Source organism: Heterodontus francisci, chromosome 5 (genome assembly GCF_036365525.1).
Source record: "Heterodontus francisci isolate sHetFra1 chromosome 5, sHetFra1.hap1, whole genome shotgun sequence".
NCBI lineage: Eukaryota > Metazoa > Chordata > Chondrichthyes > Heterodontiformes > Heterodontidae > Heterodontus > Heterodontus francisci.
Genome location: NC_090375.1, coordinates 32,541,848 through 32,564,167, shown reverse-complemented (window position 1 = coordinate 32,564,167; position 22,320 = coordinate 32,541,848). Strand labels below are relative to the sequence as shown.

Here is a 22,320-nt window from a genome sequence, read left to right as displayed (position 1 = left end):
CTCCCAAGTAGTACTAGCAAACCTCCCCACAAGGATATTGGTCCCCTTCCAGTTCAGATGCAACCTGTCCCTCTTGTACAGGTCATTCTGCACCAGAAGAGATCCCAATGATACAAGTAGCTGAAGCCCTCCCGCCTGCACCAGCTCTTCAGCCACGCATTCATTTGCCTGATCCTCCTGTTCCTACCCTCACCAGCACGTGGCACAGGGAGTAATCCTGAGATTACAACCATAGAAGTCCTGTTTTTTAACCTCTGCCTAACTCCCTATATTCACTTTGTAGGACCTCATTTCTCTTCCTGCCTATGTCGTTAGTACCAATATGGACCATGACCTCTGGCTGCTCACCCTCCCCTTTCAGAATGTCCTGCAGCCGCTCCGAGACATCCTTGACCCTAGCACCAGGGAGGCAACATACCATCCTGGAGCCTCATTTGCGGCCACAGAAACGCCTATTTGCACCCTTTACGATAGGGGATTCTATCACTATAGCTCTTCCACCCCTTTTCCTCCCCTGCTGTGCAGCAGAGTCGTCCATGGTGCCATGAACTTGGCTGTTGCTGCTTTCCCCTGGGAGGTCATCTCCCCCAACAGTATCCAAAGCAGTATATCTGTTTGAGAGGGGGATGGTCACAGGGGACTCCTGCACTATGGGCAAGGATGGAATTGAGGTTGGTTGTAAGCCCCTCTCTCCATTTTCAAAGAGCCTCGCAATACTTTATTTCAGCTTATAGATGAAGAATGTTCACCCGGGTGAGGCACCAGAGGGCTGCTGAAGCCTATGGAACTGTACTTGCATGGTAATCCCTTTCAGGAGAGGAGGATATTCTCGGGAAAAGTTACAATGCTCTATTTTTGTAGGTTTCTCCATTTGAAAGGATGTTTTTTGCAGGAATTCTGTTCTTTATCAGCTCTAAGATCGCTTGAAAACAAGGCGAAAACAGGATACCTCATTGGATCAGTTCTGGCTGAAGTTACTTAAAGGTACGACGGGATGCAGCAGACTGAGAATCCATTTTTAAATTCCAACTGATTTCCATTCTATTGATGAAAATCTTGCAGATTTAAAATGGCAGCTAATCTACTCCCGCCCATTTTCCACTCAGCAGTAAGAGTGAAAATTCACCTTTCAGGCCTCGCCAATTGAATTTCCTTGCATAACAGTTGAAAACGGTAAATTTTCCCTTCTCGATCTGTCTGCAGCCTTTGATGCTGTTACGACTGAGGCGGGAGGAGTCCACTGTCTTTTCTAGCTCCACTTCTCCACAGGTCACAACATATACTTAAACGTTTACCGGTTACTCTATTTTTTTTTATCTCAGAACAGAATACACCAACCAGGTTTCTTCAACAAACAACAAATTATATGTTTATTATGAAATAAGACTTAACCAGTAACGAAGCAAAGCATTAACACACAGATTGAAATATGAAAATTCCCTTTTTAAATTCCCCAATTACACTCTTACATAATGGGGGAAAAAATACAGAAATTCTCTCTGCAGAGGCCTGTTACAAAAAAGACAGACTACTTTTGCCAAATACTTGCTAATTCTTGATTGGGCAGAGGGGAAAAAGAAGATATGGAAGGATGTCAGTTGTCCCTTTTTTGGTCTGGTGTGGGTATACAGAGACTGGTCACTGGGATCGTTTCAGAAGCAGTCTTTTCTGGAGATGTGGTGAATTATTCTAGTCAGCTTTCTCGGAGAAATGTGGCATCAGGGTTTTCCAACATCATACACTTGCATCACAGGATCTTTTTCCAGCTTCTCAGGATCCATGCAGCACAAGGGATTTTAGCTCTCCCACATTGGATCTTTGCAGGGTTTCTTCAAAGAGGTAGAGAAGGTGGTGAGTTGGGTGGTTTCTTTTTTCCCTGGCAGGAAAATGCCAACTGTCTTCAAACAGTTCACACCCAACTACACTGACAACAATGTCTAAACCCCAAACAGAGAGACGACCTCCTGACCTGCATAAACCTTGACACATGGCTTCTCTGTAACCAATATTCCCCAAGTCACCAAAGGTTCTGTTTACTGAGCCCAAAGCACATGACTTCCAGCACAGGTGACTTTCAAACAACATCTCACCTCCCGCCCCCCACCCCCTGTGAACCTGGTTTAAAAAAACACATCCAGGGAATTCTTTCAGCTTTAGCACAAGTCCTCAAAAAAAATAAAATATAAACAAAAGGAAGCACTTTTGTAACAACACGATTGACCACACCATCCTCCTCCAATGCCTCTCTATTGTCATTCAGCTGGGTTTGACTGTTCCTGCCTGGTTCCATTCTTATCCATCTAATCGTAGCCAGACAATCACTTGCAATGTCTTATCTTCTCACTCCTGAACCGTTACCTATGCTGCCCCTCAAAATCTGAAACCACAGTCTTGGCTTTTACATTACATTGACAACATCCAGATCTACCTCACCACCACCTCTCTTGACTCCACCACTGTTGATAAATTATCAGACTGCTTATCTGACATCCAGTACTGGATGAGCAGAAATTTCCTCCAATTAAATATTGGGAAGACTGAAGCCATTGTTTTCAGTCTCTGCTCCAAGCTCTGTTCCCTAGCTAGTGACCCCCATCTCTCTCCCTGGCAACAATCTCAGATTAAACCAGTCTGTCCTCAACCTCGGTGTCACATTTCTCCCTGAGAGGAGTTTCCTACCTCGTATTCGCACCATCACTAAGACCGCCTGTTTCCACCTCATAATTATTATGGCACTGAAGGAGACCATTCAGACAACTGAGTACATGCTGGTGCTCTGTGGAGCAATCCAGTAAGTCTCATTCCCTCACTCGATTCCTGTAGCCCTGCAAGATCCCATCCAACTTCCTACTGAAATCATTGCTTTGTTTCTACTTCTACCACCATAGTAGGCAGCCAGTTGCTGGCCATTACAACTTGCTGCATTAAAAAAAAAAGACAAAGTTCTTCCTCCCATTTCCTCCCTGCACCTGTTGCCCAAAACCTTCAACTCTGTGTCCCCGAGTCCTTGTTGAAAGTGTTATATAAATATAAGTTGTAACATAGTCTTTACAGCTCAGAAACAGGACATTTGGCCCCACAGGTCTTTGGTTTAATGCTGCACACAAGCTGTCTCCCAACTTCATCTCATCCTGTCAAAATATCCTTATATCCCTTTCTCCCTCATTTATCTAGCTTCTCCTTAAATGCTATTTGCTTCAACTATACCCTGTAGTAGCAAGTTTCACATTCTAACCACTTTGAGCAAAGAGGTTTTTCCTGATTTCCTTTTATAGGATATATTCATGACTAACTTATATTTATGGGCATTAATTTTGTCTCCCCTACAAGTGGAAACATCATCTCTGCCTCTACCCTATCGAACCCCTTCAGAATTTTAAAGACCTCTATCTGGTCACCTGTCAGCCTTCTCTCCTCTGGAGAAAAGAATCCCAGCCTGTTCAGCCTTGCCTGATAATTATAAATTCTCAGTTTGGATATCATCCTTGTGAATCTTTTTTTTTTGCACTTCTCTAGTGCCTCTATCTAGCAATATGGCCATTTCTGCACACACTACTCTTAAGTGTGGTCTAACAAAGGTTCAACACATATTTAACATAACCTTTCAGTTTTTGAATTCTGCTTCTCTAGAAATGAACCCATTGTTTTATGGCTTTGTTAACTAGCCTAACTACCTCTAATTACAGACCTTCAGTAGTTGAGAGTTTGAAGCACATTGAAGATACTGAGGTGATAAGTTGCTACACCAATGTCTTTAGTGGTCTTGGTACATAGAGAAATGATGGAGGGAAGAAACTCATTTAGAAGAGACCTGGTTGAACCACATTCTTGGTGGTTTCTCATTAAAATGCCTGCATACAGATACATGTATTGATTTTTGCAGTGTGAAGCAGGCAATTTAGGTAGAACTAGGCGGGTCAGTGCTGTAGATATTATCTAAATGTTAGCTGATGTGCTGCATGCCTTTCCTGTGTAGTTAAGGAAAGCCTGGAGCATCTGGTATGTGACTGTGTTTGTTGTTATGGTTGAAATCAGAGTTGGCTTCTCAAGTTTCCCTTGTTCATTCTAGCTCCCCTGGTGGGTTCAGCATGCGTAGCTGATTGGAAACATCTGGCCCTGGCCCTTTGATCACACTGGGTTGGTTGTTTGGCCAGTCCCTACATCTATTATGAAGCTGGCCAGATCACTTAGCTTTGATTAAAGGAATTGCCCACTGGAAAAAAAAAAGTAGTAATTGGGCAGCAATCTACAGGGGCATCGACCAGCATCTCCAGGTGACTGAATAGCTAAGATGTGGGATAGGAAATTGCAAATATGTTTATACTGATCTATTTGTATATATTGCCAATGTTGATATATTTGTCTTGTACTGGGTATATGAGCAATCTATGGGTGACAATACCTAATTTCTTGTGTTTTGTGTGTGATTACTGCTTTCCTACTTTAATTGATATTTCTCAATCAGTGACTAGGATTTTTGGGAATATGGGGCACACCTGCGACTTGCAGAATTGAACATTTAGATCTGCAGCCTAGATTTGCAGTACTCCTGGTTTTCCAGGCTTTGATAGCAAACCGCAGAAAATCAGCAGGACCATGAATTGGGCACATAACCTCCATGCCTGATTCTGATCTTTGCTGTGCAGTGAGATTCTGTACCAGACCAGAGCCTTGCAATTTCAGAGTTTAAATCTAATTGTCCGTATGTGCTTAATCCTAATGCTCAAGTCCCTGAAATAGAAAAGCATTACATTGACAACATTAACTCCTTGCCACCGAGTACAAAGACATATTTTGAAACTTTTTAAATAGATACTTGTGTATCCTGAAGTCCCAGCATCACAGATGCCAAACTTCAGCCAATTCGATTCACTCCACGTGATATCAAGAAACGACTGAAGGCACTGAATACTGCAAAAGCTATGGGCCCTGACAATATTCCGGCAATAGTACTGAAGACCTGTGCTCCAGAACTTGCCACACCCCGAGCCAAGCTGTTCCAGTACAGCTACAACACTGGCATCTACCCTGCAATGTGGAAAATTGCCCAGGTATGTCCTGTACGCAAAAAGCAGGACAAATCCAACCCGGCCAATTACCGCCCCATTAGCCTACTCTCAATCATCAGTAAAGTGATGGAAGGTGTCATCAACAGTGCCATCAAGCGGCACTTGCTTAGCAACAACCTGCTCAGTGATGCTCAGTTTGGGTTCTGCCAGGGCCACTCAGCTCCTGACCTCATTACAGCCTTGGTTCAAACATGGACAAAAGAGCTGAACTCGTGAGGTGAGAGTGACTGCCCTTGACATCAAGGCAGCATTTGACCGAGTATGGCATCAAGGAGCCCTAGCAAAACTGGAGTTAATGGGAATCAGGGGGAAAACTCTCTGCTGATTGGAGTCATACCAAGCACAAAGGAAGATGGTTGTGGTTGTGGGAGGTCAATCATCTGAGCTCCAGGACATCACTGCAGGAGTACCTCAGGGTAGTGTCCTAGGCCCAACCATCTTCAGCTGCTTCATCAATGACCTTCCTTCAATCATAAGGTCAGAAGTGGGGATGTTTGCTGATGATTACACAATGTTCAGCACCATTCGTGACTCCACAGATACTGAAGCAGTCCATGTAGAAATGCAACAAGACCTGGACAATATCCAGGCTTGGGTTGATAAGTAGCAAGTAACATTCGCGCCACACAAGTGCCAGGCAATGACCATCTACAACAAAAGAGAATCTAACCATCTCCCCTTTGACATTTAACGGCATTACCATCGCTGAATCCCCCACTATCAACATCCTAGGGGCTACCATTGACTGAAAACTGAACTGGAGTAGCCATATAAATACTGTGGCTACAAGAGCAGGTCAGAGGCTAGGAATCTTGAGGCGAGTAACTCACCTCCTGACTCCCCAAAGCCTGTCCACCACCTACAAGGCACAAGTCAGGAGTGTGTTGGAATACTCTCCACTTGCTTGAATGGGTGCAGCTCCAACAACACAAGAAACTCGATGCCATCCAGGACAAAACAGCCTGCTTGATTGGCACCTCATCTACAAACATTCACTCCCTCCACCACCGACGCACAGTGGCAGCAGTGTGGACCATCTACAAGATGCACTGCAGCAATGCACCAAGGCTCCTTCGACAGCACCTTCCAAACCCGTGACCTCTACCAACTAGAAGGACAAGGGCAGCAAATACATGGGAACACCACCACCTGCAAGTTCCCCTCCAAGTCACACACCATCCTGACTTGGAACTATATCGCCGTTCCTTCACTGTCATTGGGTCAAAATCCTGGAGCTCCCTTCCTAACAGCATTGTGGGTATACCTACCCTACATGGACTGCAGCGGTTCAAGAAGGCAGCTCACCACCACCTTCTCAAGGGCAATTAGGGATGGGCAATAAATGCTGGCCTGGCCAGCGATGCCCACATCCCGTGAATGAATTTTTAAAAATCTATATATTTAAAAGTGTCAAGAGCTTCTGCCACGCTCTTTCTTTGTGTGGAACACTATCAAATTGCAGCTGAGCAATTGTCTTTAAAAAATTATGTATATAAAAGGGATTTTTTTTTTTCTGCTCTTCTGTTGATCTGAAATAACACTGCGATGACCAGGGAACCTGAGTAGTTGGCAATCTTGTGAAATTCCCCCTCTCTAATAATTAACCTCCGGACTGATTTAGAACTCTTTGATGCAGAAAGTACCTGAGCAGTGACCTTTTAAAGGACAGACCAGGTAACTACATATTATAACCATGCTCCAGACCCCAGGCTACTTGTGAGAAAATAAACAAACACGCATGCATTCGTGCACATGTGCATGTATACACAAATGACCCCTCTAAGCTATGCAGCCATCTGGAATGAGCTGTGTAGTGCAACAAACGGGCTGTGCATAACAAAGAAAATTAGAGGCAAACATACAGTGCACACTTCCTATTGTATTTACTTTCCATATCGCGATTTCACCACACCTTGGGGCGGCACAGTGGCGCAGTGGTTAGCACCGCAGCCTCACAGCTCCAGCGACCCGGGTTCAATTCTGGGTACTGCCTGTGCGGAGTTTGCAAGTTCTCCCTGTGTCTGCGTGCGTTTCCTCCGGGTGCTCTGGTTTTCTCCCACAAGCCAAAGACTTGCAGGTTGATAGGTTAATTGGCCATTAGCAATTGCCCCTAGTATAGGTAGGTGGTCGGGAAATCTAGACAGGTGGAGATGTGGTAGGAATATGGAATTAGTGTAGGATTAGTATAAATGGGTGGTTGATGGTTGGCACAGACTCGGTGGGCCGAAGGGCCTGTTTCAGTGCTGTATCTCTAATCTAATCTAATCTATATTTGACTGCTAGCTATTTTATTTACCATTTATATGTACCTTCTAACCCTCCAAATGCTAGGTGGCACTTTGCTTTTTGAAGGTCTTTTTTTTTTTTCCCATCAAAAATATCCAAACTCACCACTGCATAATATGCATAATTTCAATTTTTGCATGCAACTGATGGAGTATTGGGTACAGTTATAGCTGAAGTCAGGACATGTTCATAATCCCACTGCATTCCCTTTTTATTGTTTTCATATTTGAGGCCGTCGGATTTCACCTAAAAGTCATTCCAAAAAAGATTCAATTCATTCTGTTCTCGTGAAGCAATAGCCTTTAATGTTTGTTATGAACCATGCAGAACTTGAAATCTGCCATAAAGATGCCAGCTGTCAGATTGGGGCTGTCAGTTTGAGTTCTACCTTCTCTTTTTTTTAATCAATTGACTTCAGCTTTTTTTCTAAACATAACATCTTCCATAGGTAACATAAGATTTATTTATTTTTAATGAAAACAGCATTTATACTGCTGCCTTGGACTCCAGTGTTTATCCAACATCATCTAGGATTTATTTGGCTATGTTGGTAGGAGAAATACAAAGCGGAATATAGGGCTTGTAAGATCCGTCTGTTTCTGCATATGATCCTATTCTGTAATGCTTGAATTATTTCTACTGTACGGAATGTTGCCATTTTCTACTTGGGGGATTTGCTACAAATGGATTTCAGAATATGACACAAATGCTAATGGGGATGTAATAATGTAGGTGTTAGTCAGGGTCATTTATCCAGCTTACTTCAGTATTTGTACCCTCCTTTCCAGGCGCTACTCAGCACTTTCATCTCCTGAAGCCCTCCCACAACTTAGTGCCATGCACACCTCTCTCTACTTGCTGAATCTGAGTTTGTTCTTGTTCTTCTATGCTTCAACCAAGCCTTTATGAAAATACTGTAGGCAGGTGTAAGTCACAACTGAGCCAGTGACTTACTGTCAACCTTCTTGCAGGCTCCACTGCTGCAGTCTGCAGCATTATTAACGACTACACAAGTGAACTTTCATTAATCATCCATAGCAAAACTTCAGAAATCCAGATATTTTTATAGGCTACTCACCGGAGAAAAGGGCCACAAAAACGGCCTTGAAACATATGCCCCACACTGGGTCAGTAAAGGAGGAAGGAGCTGTCATCTACCTTTTTTTTTTGTTGAAAAAGGGAAACATTTATCCAGAATGAAGTCATGGCTGAATCAGTCAAATGAGACTAGAATGGTCTTTCCTTATTTCCCAGAGGACCCCAAGCAACCTGTGCTGAGAGCTCATTTCCATTTTAACAGTTGTAATCCTCCGGCATTTCCCTAAGGTTCTGCTTTCTTTCATTTCGAAGTGACATGGTTCCTAATGGAGTGCACATATGTCTGTCTGCACCCGCTGCTGCTTTAAGTGTATCAACAGATTTTTTTTTTTTGTTTGAAAGGCCTGCTTTTCAGCACCTTAGAAAATCTGCAAATAAATGGTGAGTATTCCATTTAACATGTCAAATATATCCTTGAAGTTGGGTTTTTTCACTTTTGCTTGGGTCAGGATTGAAACAGTTAACGGCTGCTCCCTATGGTTTATATAGCTAATGCACTGCACAGTGTGAAACGGAACCAAAAAGACCAGGAGAGTCCCAGGTTTCTGCTTCATTAGCTGATCTCAACCGGATGGCGACGGGAGCTGCAGTTGACCTCGGTGCCCTGGTCTAGGAAAAGGGGGAAAATAAACAGCCAAGGGTTTCCATTGCTGATCTCTATCCATTGACCTCTGCTAAATAATGTGCATTTTATAGACAACAGGTAAGGACAGGATTAGTTAATCTCAACTGTGATAGCCCAGCCAGGTCAAGTAAGCTGCTAACAACATATTGTCTATACTTGTACTGGTAAATGCCCACTTGGGTGAGGTATTGAAAGTTGACTGCCACTCATGGAACTGTACCCAACAAGAGTTTGTAACTCGTGAGGCAAGGGGAGAAAATTGGGATGAAGTTGAAGGCTGTCAATGGCAAATTTTATAATTTGAAAATGTGAAATTCAGAAACACTATTTGGATTCTCTGAGTGCTACAGGATATGTAAAAGAAAAGAGTTGCATTTATACAGTGCCTTTCACAATCTCCCAAAGCGATTTTTTTTTCAGCCAAAGTACTTTTGAAGTGTAATCACTATTGTAAATGTAGGAAATGCAGCAGGCAAATTGTGCACGGCAAGGTCCCACAAACAGCAATGTAATAATGACCAGATAATCTGTTTTAGTGATGTTGATTTAGCAATAAAGATATCTTTCGGAGAGTTTGAAAGGATTGATTTTCATGCAGTTACTTAAAGTTCCATGTTGCTTAATTCAAATCTTTGGTTAATTTTGAATTTAGGTGCAAATTCAGTTACTTTAAATTATCAGAAGGTAGGATTGAATCCCTATAAAATGTGTAGCTAATCTGCCAGGATTTCGAAAGACAGCATACCAGCTCGCTTAATCAGCTATTCAGCATCAGTAAATAAAACCAATAACAAACACTCAACAGCAGAGTGATTAGACTAATCAATCATTCCTGTGTCCCTGACCAAAGTTTGGCAGAGAAATGGTTGCATTCAGTTATGCATTGCATGAAAAGCCCAAGGTAATTAAAAATCACGCCGTGCTGGGATCACCAGATATTTTGTACAATGGGAGTGAAAGGAAGTGGTTTAGTGCCCTGGAATTTGGTGCTGGGATCTGGATTGTGGAATGTGCTTATCTTGAGTGGACTGTATGTAATAATCACACTTTTTAAAACTTGCCCCAAAAAAAAAAGCATTGAAAGATTATGCTTGACGTCAGTGCCTGAATTATTAAGTTGCATTCCCTTGGAATCTGTTTTTTTTGTATGAGTATTATTGATCTTGTTTCCTACTGTTCCATGTGTTTCAATGTTTTTACAAAAGAAGTGCTGGTTATGTTTAGAGATGTGTACTTGTGGTTTAGCCAGCACTAGCACCACAAGCAACTCCGTGTAACCAATACAAAAGCACATGGTGGATCAGTTGACCAACAACACGGTAACGTGACAGGACAGATAATGAAGATGTTTTTCAATTTCCATGAGCTTAATCAGTGTAAATGCAACTCATTATCATTTAGCCCATAGACACACAAGCAGCAGGCAGCACATTCTTGGTCGCCACTGCAATCTTTGGTAGCCATTTAGGCTGTTACATTGGTTGTGCCACCATCCATGTAGCAAGACTTTATTATCACCATATGCCCCTGAACTATTTAAAATGTTAACAGTGAGTCTTGAGGCTTTACTGCAAAGATCATATTCTATAAGGCACCATGATATGTGATTGTACATTCACATATCTGAGGAAAATATTATCAAGATGAAGACTCTGTCAAGTGCTTAAGATGCAAGATGTAGCCATCCAGACAAGGACTGCTTTTGACCCTCTGTTTTGGATTGCCACAACCCTTCGTTCACTCTATTTATTTTATTTATTTACGATACAGCACTGAAACAGGCCCTTCGGCCCACCGAGTCTGTGCCGACCATCAACCACCCATTTATACTAATCCTACAGTAATCCCATATTCCCTACCACCTACCTATGCTAGGGGCAATTTATAATGGCCAATTTACCTATCAACCTGCAAGTCTTTGGCTTGTGGGAGGAAACTGGAGCACCCAGCGAAAACCCACACGGTCACAGGGAGAACTTGCAAACTCCGCACAGGCAGTACCCAGAATTGAACCTGGGTCGCTGGAGCTGTGAGGTTGCGGTGCTAACCACTGCGCCACTGTGCCTCTATTCAGTACTAAATAATGACTGTATCTATATTTTTTGAAATAAGCAGATGATTATTCCAGAATAAGGGTGAATTGAAAAGTCTGCTTTCAGTATCACTGATATTATGCTAGACTTGTTGCATAAAACAGTGTGAATTAAATGGAACGTTCACACTGCTCGATCAACTGGAGGTTACAGTTATGAGGTTTACAATAAGGCAGACACTTTAGTCTGTTTGAAAGTATCATGGCCCTGATTTTAATCAATCAAGGAGTTAATATATGGCCTTTTAGTATGTTGTTTAAAGTCCAGCTAGTACAGAGGGAGCTGAAGGGGTTGGGGATCACAATGTGTGATTAGCCCATGCTCTGTTGATTTTTGAAATGCAGATAGCGTGCCAACTTTGTGCTGCCTGCTGAATAGAATGATTCCTGCATGCAGCCAGCACTAAACGTGCTGATGATTGGTTGGGGGGAGTGCACCCCCCCCCCCCACCCCCACCCAAAAATCGTGACTTTTTAGCAATACTTAAAGCTAGCCTGTACCTCTTAAAGGAGTATTATGGCTGGAGCAAGTCTGGTCATCATGCAGGACGTGAATCTGACCTAGGGAAAGGTGAGGGATGGCGCAACATGGGAGAGCGGGCTCCAAGGTTTTTGGATGCTGCACTGGAGATCATGGCGGAGGTTGTGGAAAAGAGAAAAAATATCCTGTACCCTCAAGGGGTGTGTGCACACTCTCACAAGGCAGTGAGACCAGATAGGCGTGGAGGTCAATGCCGGAGTGAAGCCCCGAGGACCTGGATGCAGTGCAGCAAGAAGTTCAATGACCTCCTGAGTGGTCAAGGTCAGTGAATGCATCTTCAAATGCCATATCCCACCAATTGCATTACCAGCTCTAGAGAGTGCTCCAATCATCACACCCTCCTCACTCACCTATTGACAATCTCAATCAGGAGTCATACCTCTCATTCATAGCTTCACCTCATCCTCACATACACAGCACTGCTACAAGCTGCACAACCACATCTCACAGCTCGCATGCATTGCCAGCTGGTCAACCATGACCGCCACGTCACCCAAACATATTGCAACACACTCACTGATGCACTTCACACAGCAAAGTTTGCTAGTGCCTTTGGCGGGGTGGGAGGGGGGTGTAAAATAATTTGGCTGGGGGATGGGATAGAGTGGAGGTACAGTAGGGGGTGGTGCAGAGCTAAACACAGAAGAGAAACTAAGGCAGTCTGGAAGGCAGAGCAAATATAGACCTGTTAAGGCACAAGTGAATAATGCAAGGCTGGATTGCATCTATTTTAACGCAAGGAGTCTTACAAGTAAGGCAGATAAATTGAGGGTGTTGATTAACACATGGGAATATGATATTATTGCTAGCACAGAGACATGGTTGAGGGAAGGGCAGGACTGGCAGCTCAATATTCCAGGGTATAGAATCTTCAGGTGTGACGGGATGGTGGGGGTGGGGGGTGGGGGGGGGGTGGTGTTAAAGAGGAGCACTATTGATCAAGGAGTCAATTACTGAAACAAGGAGGGATGATATCTTGGGTTCCTCAAATGAGGCCATATGGGTCGAACTGAAAAACAAAAAGGAGGCAATCACTTTGCTGGGAGTGTACTACAGGCCTCCAAACAGTCAGGGAGAGATAGAGGAGCAGATATGTAGGCAAATCTCAGAGGTTTAAAAATAATAGGGTAATAATAGGATATTTCAACTTCCCCAATATTAACTGGGATAGTCTTAGTGCAAAAGGCTTAAAGGGGGTGGAATTCTTAAAGTCCATCCAGGAGAGCTTTTTGAGCCAGTACATAGAAAGTCCTACAAGAGAAGGGGCGGTACTGGACCTAATCCTAGGGAATGAAGCCGGACAAGTGGTAGAAGTGTCAGTGGGGGAGCATTTCGGGGATAGTGACCATAACTCTGTAAGATTTAAGGTAGTTATGAAAAAGGATAAAGATGGACCGGAAATAAAGGTCCTGAATTGGGGGAAGGCCAATTTCAATATGATAAAACAGGATCTGGCCAAAGTGGACTGGGAGCAGCTACTTGTAGGAAAGTCTACATCAGACCAGTGGGAATAATTCAAAGAGGAAATAGTGAGAGTTCGGAGCCAACATGTACCTGTTAAGGTGAAGGGTAGGACCAACAAGTCCAGGGAACCCTGGATGTCAAGGGATATAGAGGATTGGATCTGGAGAAAAAAAAAGGAGGCATATGGCAGATTCAGAGGGCTGAAAACCGCGGAGGCAGTAGAAGAGTGGGGGGTACTTAAAAAAAAAAAAGTAATTAGGAAAGCGAAAAGGGAACATGAAAAAACACTGGCGGGCAAGGTAAAGGAAAATCCCAAGGCAGTTTATAAGTATATTGAGGGCAAGAGGATAACCAGGGAAAGAGTAGGGCCCATTAAGGACCAAAGTGGCAATCTGTGTGTGGAGCCGGAGGACGTAGGTGAGGTTTTAAATGATTACTTTTTATCTGTGTTCACTATGGAGAAGGGCGATGTAGGTGTAGAGATCAGGTAGGGGGATTGTGATATATTTGAACAAATTAGCATTGAAAGGGAGGAGATATTAGCTGTTTTAGCAGGCTTAAAAATGGATAAATCCCCAGGCCCAGATGAGATGTGTCCCAGGCTGCTATGTAAGGCAAAGAAGGAGATTGTAGGGGCTCTGACACAAATTTCAAATCCCCTCTGGCCACAGGAGAGGTACCAGAGGACTGGAGGACAGTGAATGTGGTGCCATTATTCAAGAAGGGTAGTAGGAATAAACCAGGTAATTACAGGCCAGTGAGTCTAACATCAGTGGTAGGGAAAATATTGGAAAAAATTCTGAGGGACAGGATTGATCCCCACTTGGAGAGGCAGGATTAATCAAGGATAGTCAGCATGGCTTTGTCATGGGGAAATCATGTCGAACCAATTTGATTGAATTTTTCGAGTAAGTGACTAGATGTGTAGATGAGGGTAAAGCAGTTGATGTAGTCTACATGGACTTCAGTAAGGTTTTTGATAAGGTCCCGCATGGGAGATTGGTGAAGAAGGTAAGAGCCCATGGGATCCAGGGCAATTTAGCAAATTGGATCCAAAATTGGCTTAGTGGCAGGAGGCAGAGGGTGATGGTCGAGGGTTGTTTTTGCGACAGGAATCCTGTGACCAGTGGTGTACCGCAGGGATCGGTGCTGGGACCCTTGCTGTTTGTAGTGTACATTAATGATTTAGTTGTGAATATAGGAGGTATGATCAGTAAGTTTGCAGATGACCCGAAAATTGATGGTGTCGTAAATAGTGAGGAGGAAAGCCTCAGATTACAGGACGATATTAATGGACAGAGCAGTGTCAAATGGAATTTAATCCTGAGAAGTGTGAGGTGATGCATTTTGAGAGGACTAACCAGGCAAGGGAATATTCAATGCAAGGTAGGACCCTAGGAAGTACAGAGGGACCTTGGTGTACTTGTCCATAGATCCCTGAAGGCAGCAGAACAAATAGATAAGGTGGTTAGGAAGGCATATGGGATATTTGCCTTTATTAGCTGAGGCATAAAATATAAGAGCAGGGAGGTTTTGATGGAGCTGTACAAAACACTAGGCCACAGCTGGAGTACTGTGAACAGTTCTGGTCACCACACTATATAGGAAGGATGTGATTGCACTGGAGAGGGTGCAGAGGAGATTCACCAGGATGTTGCCTGGGCTGGAGCATTTCAGCTATGAAGAGAGACTGAAAAGGCTAGGGTTGTTTTCCTTGGAGCAAAGAAGGCTGAGGGGGGACCTGATGGAGGTATACAAAATTGAGGGTCATAGATAGGAAGAAACATTTTTTTCCCTTAGCGGAGGGGTCAATAACCAGGGAGCAAAGATTTAAGGTAAGGGGTAGGAGGTTTAGAGGGGATTTGAGGAGAAAGTTTTCACCTAGAGGGTGGTTGGAATCTGGAACACACTGCCTGAAGAGGCGGTAGAGGCAGGAACCCTCACAACTTTTAACAAGTATTTAGATGAGCACTTGAAATGCCATCGTATACAAGGCTACAGGCCAAGTGCTGGAAAATGGGATTATAATAGTTAGGCTTGATGGCCGCCACGGACACGATGGGCCTGTTTCTGTGCTGTATAACTCTGACTCTTGCCCGTACAAGGTGACATGTAACTGGAGGCAGCAGGTGGTGGGGGTGAAAGAGGTATGCTTCCATGTCTTAACCCCCATGGAGGAGATTCAGGACATTACTGGAATAGCCATTGCTGAGGCTGTCTCCAACAGTGGGCTGAAACCATTGAAGGTGACGTTATCCTCTTTCCTAATCCTCCTCCTCACGTCCCCTGCATTCCACAAGAATGTGACAACACAGCAATTTCACTTGATTTTGCATTCACTGACAGTGCGCATATCTTAGAAGATAGATTAGAGGCAAACTCTTTGTGTGGGTTGTACCCAGGGTAGGGGGCAAGTATATTGCAAATGCCAGCTTGCTGGAGGGTGAGATCACTCATGGGTATCGCTACAAAGGACTTGGATGAGAACGTTGATGGGGCAGCCTACAGAAGAAGGTTGATAGGTATGCACAACAAAATGCTTGGTACTTTGGGAAGCCTGTGGTCAAGTAGCATGGAAGAGTCCAGCACCAACTTGGCACAGGACTTTGCGCAGTGCTTGGAGCCCATTCTTTCCAGATTGGGAGTAGTGACCAACCCGTTTTGCATACTTGTGGACCCAATCATGATGCTGTGTCTGGCGGCCAATGTCTCCACTTCCATTGCAGCACTAACAGTAGCTTCCCAATAACAGACTGCTGCCATCATGGCTACAGATTATAACATGCAAAGGGCTTGCAAGGTGTCACAGCAGTCTGGCAATCTGTTCTACAGATTACTAGGATTGTTGTGCTGCTTCTCAGGGGAATGACAGTGGTTCTGTGGAGCACAAACCTGTTGTCTGCTCTGACAGCATTTGTCCTCTCAGTTAGCCAATGCCCTTGGTGTTGCATGTCCCCAAACTGGTGCAACATCTATCCAGATGCTACAGTCTGCAGCTGAGTCTTCCAGGCTCAGAGCTGCTTGAAGGCCATCTGCAGTCTCCTCAAAGGCAGTCCCCTTATGATCATGAGATTCTACAGCATGCAGCAGACCAGCAGAAATCTCAACACCCGCTTTGCTGAGCATGACTGGGCTCTTCAAAACTGGCCCAGGCAGTGGAAGCATTGTTTCAGCATGTCAGTGGTCTGCTACTGCATTTTGTGTGGCAGCGTGACTTTCATTGCTTGCATGTTGTGTATGCGTTTATGGATTGCATGCCAGAGTCATAGCCATATGGCTAGTCATTGGATAGCCCATGTCACCCAGTAACCACCCTTAAGTTGACTGCGGCGTCTCAAATACAGCTGTGACAGCTGACTGCCACAGAATGTAGGCATCAGCACTGCTGCCAGGATACCGGGCATTGATCTGCATAATTTGCTGCCTATGGTCGCGCACCAGCTAAATGTTGAGGCAGTGGGATCCTTTCATTTCTGGTCTATGGCAGAGTTGACGTGCAGCACCCGAAAGGCGATGTGCATTCAGTCAGTAGCGCACTGCATCATGGGGAAGCCTTAATCCTAGCAAAGCCACATGCTAGCTCCACCTGGTGGTCTCTGACAATGAAATGTTAGCTCTCTAAATCAAGAGATCCTTTGTGATCTCCCTTAAGCAACAGTGGATGGAGAACTGAGATGTTGTAAATATTTCCAGCACCAGCCTGGAAGGAAGCAGATGCATAAAAGTTCATTGTATAGCTGGTGGCAGTGCGATCCTCGCCCTGTGCTTCAGGTTGCAGTTCTGACTGGAGCAGATGGCTGATTTCAGTGAGGATGCCAAAGCAGATCGCTGTTTCTCACTGAGGTTCAGATTGGAGAATTTCTCCCTCAACACCCCATGTTGGAAATGGCCATGGTCTTGTGCTGATTGCCCTTCTTCTCCCCCCATCACCCCTCCCTCTTCCAGCAGCTTGACCTGCTCCAAGTCGTGCTGTGTTCTCGGGGAATGCCGACTAGTGTACCCATATCTGGGAGCAGGTGGTTTGCGCAGTAGCTTTGAAGTCCTTCAGCAGCTGCCACAACACTCCGTGTAGACTTTTGCAACTTGAAAGAACTATATGCAAGTGTTTGGTGCTTTCCAATCATGTCAACAGCTAGAAGAAATCAACCAGCAATCAACCTATAAATAGTGATGGTGGAAGGTCATTCCTGTCGCTCAGTGCATGTTCAGGTGGGTGTTGGTTGGCGTGTTGAGCTCCAGAATGGCACTACTGGCCTCAAATCAGTGCCGCATGCTGATTTGATGTGATCTGACGGCATTGTATACTTCCTGTAACTGTTAGCTGCACGTGTTCGAATACCCTCACCAAGATGACATCTGGCACAATTCACAGCAGAAGTGTGCACGTGCATCGGATGCTATTTTGGTCCCAAACGGCCTAAACAATGGTCGCTACTGAGCCCAATTTTGCATCCCTGAATGAATAGTTGGGTTGGGCATATGCAAAGATATTCATGACTGATGTAAATTCTAGCTCATCTTACAAGTTTGGACCTTTTGCCTAAAATGTGCAGAAATTCTACAGCTTGGCTCAGCAGATAAAGCTCATCAGAGGTTTGAGTTCCAGCCTACTCTAGTATGTGATCATGTAATCTAGGTTACACTTCAGTACAGCATTGAGGGAATGCTGTGTTGTCAGCAGTGCCAAATTCTCGATGGCATTTATTTTTCCATTTTGCTGGATATGGGTATCATTGGCAAGGCTAGAATTTATTGCCCATCCCTAATTGTCTTTGAGAAGGTGGTGGTGAGCCATGATCTTGAATACAACTGTGTGGCTTACTAGGCTATTTTCAGAGGGTGGTTAAGAGTCTCTAGACATTTCTGTGGGATCAGATCAGGTAAGGATGGCAGATTTCCTTCCCTGAAGACATTGGTGAACCAGATTGGTTTTTACATTTATCTGGTAATTTCATGAATTACATGCTTATCATTACTAGTTTTCTATTCCAGATTTATTGAAATAACTGAATTTTAATTCCCCAGCTGCGATAGTGGGATTTGAACTCAATCACCATATTGTTACTCCAGGCCACTAGATGACCAGTCCAGTAACATAACTATCATGCTACCCTACATTTGATGGATGTAGGCGATTCCATTGTACCATTTCAAAAGAGCAGGTGTGTTTTCCCTGGTGTCCTGACCAAACTTTTATCTCTCAACCGACAGCTGAACCTCACTTATTGTGAAACCATGTGTGCAGATTGATTGTTGACATGACTACACTTCAATTTATTGGCTTTGAAGCACTTTGCGATGTCCTAAGGTCATGACAGGTACTATATAAATGTAAAATATGTCGTCTTCCTCATATCATTTTGAGAGGTTTCCTCAAAACAGTCTGCTGGCCACCCATGGGGAAAGACTAAGTAATAGATTACTTTTCTGTGCTGTATAACTCTATGACTCTATTATATAGAATAGAAATAGGCAATTTGCTACACATTGAATCTTAAGTACCTGATAAGGACTTGACAATGTACAATTCAATTTGTAATTAGAGCAAAGCTTTTTTTTATTCATGGGATGTGGGTATCGCTGGATAGGCCAGCATTTATTGCACATCCCTAATTGCCCTTGAGGAGGTGGTGGTGAGCTGCCTTCTTGAACCGCTGCAGTCCTTTGGGTGTAGGTATGTCCTGTACACAAAGCAGGACAAGTCCAGCCCGGCCAATTACTGCCCCATCAGCCTACTCTCAATCATCAGTAAAGTGATGGAAGGTGTCATCAACAGTGCCATCACAGTGTATGTGCCACCCCACAGTGCTGTTAGGAAGGGAGTTCCAGGATTTTGACCCAGTGATAGTGAAGGAACGGCGATATAGTTCCAAGTCAGGATGATGTGTGGCTTGGAGGGGAATTTGCAGGTGATGGTGTTCCCATGCCTCTGCTGCTCTTGTCCTTCTAGGTCATAAAGGACACTGGTTTGGAAGGTGCTGTCGAAGGAGTCTTGGTGAATTGCTGCAGTGCGTCTTGTAGATGGTGCACACTGCTGCCACTGTGTGTTGGTGAAAGGAGTGAATGTTGAAGGTGGTGGATAGGGTACCAATCAAGTTGGCTGCTTTTTGTCCTGGATGGTGTCAAGCTTCGTGAGTGTTGTTGGAGCTGCACCCATCCAGGCAAGTGGAGAGTATTCCATCACACTCCTAACTTGTGCCTTGTTGGACAGGCATTGGGGAGTCAGGAGGTGAATTACTCGCTGCAGAATTCCCAGCCTCTGACCTGCTCTTGTAGCCACAGTTTTTATGTCGCTGGTCCAGTTCAGTTTCTGGTCAATGGTGATCCTCTAGGATGTTGATTAGTGGGGGATTCAGCAATGGTAATGCCATTGAAAATCAAGGGGAGATGCTTGATTCTCTCTTGTTTGGGATGGTCATTGCCCAGCACTTGCGTGGCATGAATGTTACTTCAGCCCAAGCCTGAATTTTGTCCAGGTCCTGCTGCATCTGGATATGGGCTGCTTCATTATCTGAGGAGTCGCGATTGGTGCTGAACATTTTGAAGACGTTCCCACTTCCGCCCTTTATGATGGAGGGCAGGTCATTGAAGCAGCTGAAAATGGTTGGGCCTTGGACACTACCCTGAGTAACTCCTGCAGCAATGTCCTGGGACTGAGATGATTGACTTCCAACAACCACTACTGTCTTCCTTTTGTGCTAGGTATGACTCCAACCAGTGGAGAGTTTTCTCCCTGATTCCCGCTGACTCCAGTTTTACTAGGGCTCTTGATGTCAAGGGCAGTCACTCTCCCTTCACATCACCTCCCCTCCCCTCTGGAGTCCAGCTCTTTTTGTCCATGCTTTGACCAAGGCTGTAATGGGGTCAGGAGCTGAGTGGCCCTGGCATAACCCAAACTGAGCATCAGCAAGCAGGTTATTGCTCGACGACCCCTTCCATCACTTTTCTGATAATCGAGAGTAGACTGATAGGGTGGTAAGTGGCCGGGTTGGATTTACCCTGCTTTTTGTGTACAGGACATACCTGGGCAATTTTCCACATTGCCGGGTAGATGCCAATGTTGTAGCTGTACTGGACCAGCTTGGCAAGGGGCGCAACAATTTCTGGAGTGCAGGTCTTCAGTACTATTGCCGGAATGTTGTCAGGGCCCATAGCCTTTATAGTATCCAGTGCCTTTAGTCATTTCTTGATATCATGCGGAGTGAATTGAATTGGCTGAAGACCAGCATCTGTGATGCTGGGGATCTTGGGAGCAGGCTGAGATGGATCATCCACTCGGCACTTCTGGCTGAAGATGGATGCAAATGCTTCAACCTTGTCTTTTGCACTGATGTGCTGGGCTTCCCCATCGTTGAGGATGGGGATATTTGTGGAGCCTCCTCCTGTTAGTTGTTTAATTGTCCCTCACCATTCACGGCAGGACTGCAGAGCTTAGATCTGATCCAATGGTTGTAGGATCGCTTAGCCCTGTCCTATTGCATGCTGCTTTCACTGTTTGGCCTGCAAGTAGTCCTGGGTTGTAGCTTCACCAGGCTGACACCTCCATTTTTAGATATGTCTGGTGCTGCACCTGGCATACCCTCCTGTACTCTTCATTCTTTGGTACATTGACGAACCTACAAATTTATTAATCTAGTTTGCTTCTAAGGACAACCTGTCATGTAATTTATCTGATGTAACTCACATGGTCCTCCATTGTTCAAAAGTTCCATAGTAATTCCTGGTGAGGGAGGCAGGGCTTTCAATTTATCTTTACCTATTTTGAAGCACTGCATGAAATAAAAACAGAAATTTATCTATTGTCCTTGCATGCACCTGTTGCATTGTGTGTGGTTTTTTTATTTGAATGGAGGTCGACCGTTCTAATTGGAGAAACTGCTTTGTCTCACACACCCGTAACGATAATGTTCTGACTTTGTGCTTCTATTGAAAAGCCTCACTCATTGGAAATTTTGCTGTGCATGATTTTACACAGATAAGATTTGTGTAAGTCTGACCATTAATTCATTTGGCTATTTCTCCAGTAATGCTGTACTGTTAGTTCATTAATAGTTATCACTTGATTCATTTTGGAAAGGAGACAAACTATTTTGTTGAAGCAGCAGGGTCAATTATGACTGCCTTCACCTGATGTTAACAAGTGGTGCAGCCAGCTCCACTGCTATTAGTTTTCAAAAAGCTACTGCTGGGTGTCCAAAGTGTATCAGGCAACAGGCCCCTTTTTAATATGGGAAATCGGGTGTAAATAGGACCTACTTTCATCAGAACTGTTGGGTGCCTCTGTGGTGCACAAGCAGTGGAACCGAATAGGCCCACTAAATTGGCCCCAGTGGAGAAGCAGTGTTCTTCTGGGGCCCACAAATATATTCGGGGCCATGGCTGCCCTGTGACCCTTGCTCTCCATGACCATGACCCTTTCCCGCAACTTGCCTTGCTTGTGACTCGCTGTCCTGATTTTTGATGGAGAGAGTACCCTCGATTGGTGCTGGAGGATGGGGGGAGGCAATGAGAGTGCCTGTGGTCCAGGCTGAGTTGAGGGGGTGGGGGGGAAAAGAAAGCGAGATTGACCGATAGATCGTGGGTGGGAGTAGAGGGGGTGGGGGGTGAGTGACTTCCTGACCCACAGGGAGTGCTGGAAGGCAGCTTGTGCAGCTGGTATCTCCCACCGCCTTTCACTGCTGAGTTTCCCAACCCGTGGGGAAACCCTTACAGCAACAATGGGTACCTAATTTAATTATGTTAATTACATTCTTGCCTCTCCACGGCAGGTCACTTGGGTCATATTTTGTCTAGTTCTCGCACACGCTCTCTGGCTCCGTTTGTCAGGCGCTCACACTCGCTCTCTGGCTCTCTGTCACACGCTCACTCTTTTGCTCCCATCCTCCAACTTAGGGGGATAATATGAAGCACATTAAATGTCACCTGTTTACCAGTAACGTGTTCTATAATTCTAGCCTCTGTTCCTTCTTGGGCAGTTGAGACTTTGGGTTGAATTTTATCAGCTCTCTAGGGCTGGGCTGGGAAGTGATGGGGGTGTGCCGAGTGCCCATCACTCTGTTACTTGCCACTTAAGGGCCTCTTCCTGCCATCGCAGTCAGTAAAACCTGGTGGCCTCCCTGCAGGGTCCAGGGATGCTAAATGCCAG

General features: G+C 44.7%; 1 protein-coding gene across 4 annotated transcripts in view; it reads left to right on the top strand.

Moving 5' to 3' along the window:
- The window catches only part of arhgap28 (Rho GTPase activating protein 28), a 243,731-nt gene that overhangs the window by 18,224 nt on the left and 203,187 nt on the right, over nt 1-22,320 (top strand). Inside the window, exon 1 of one of the 4 annotated variants that reach the window (XM_068031291.1) lies at nt 9,007-9,156. The exons of the other annotated variants lie outside the window; for them this stretch is intronic. The gene's annotated coding sequence lies outside the window, so the exon portion shown is untranslated. Of the gene's footprint in view, nt 1-9,006; nt 9,157-22,320 lie in introns of those variants that run through there. 4 annotated transcript variants of the gene reach the window in all.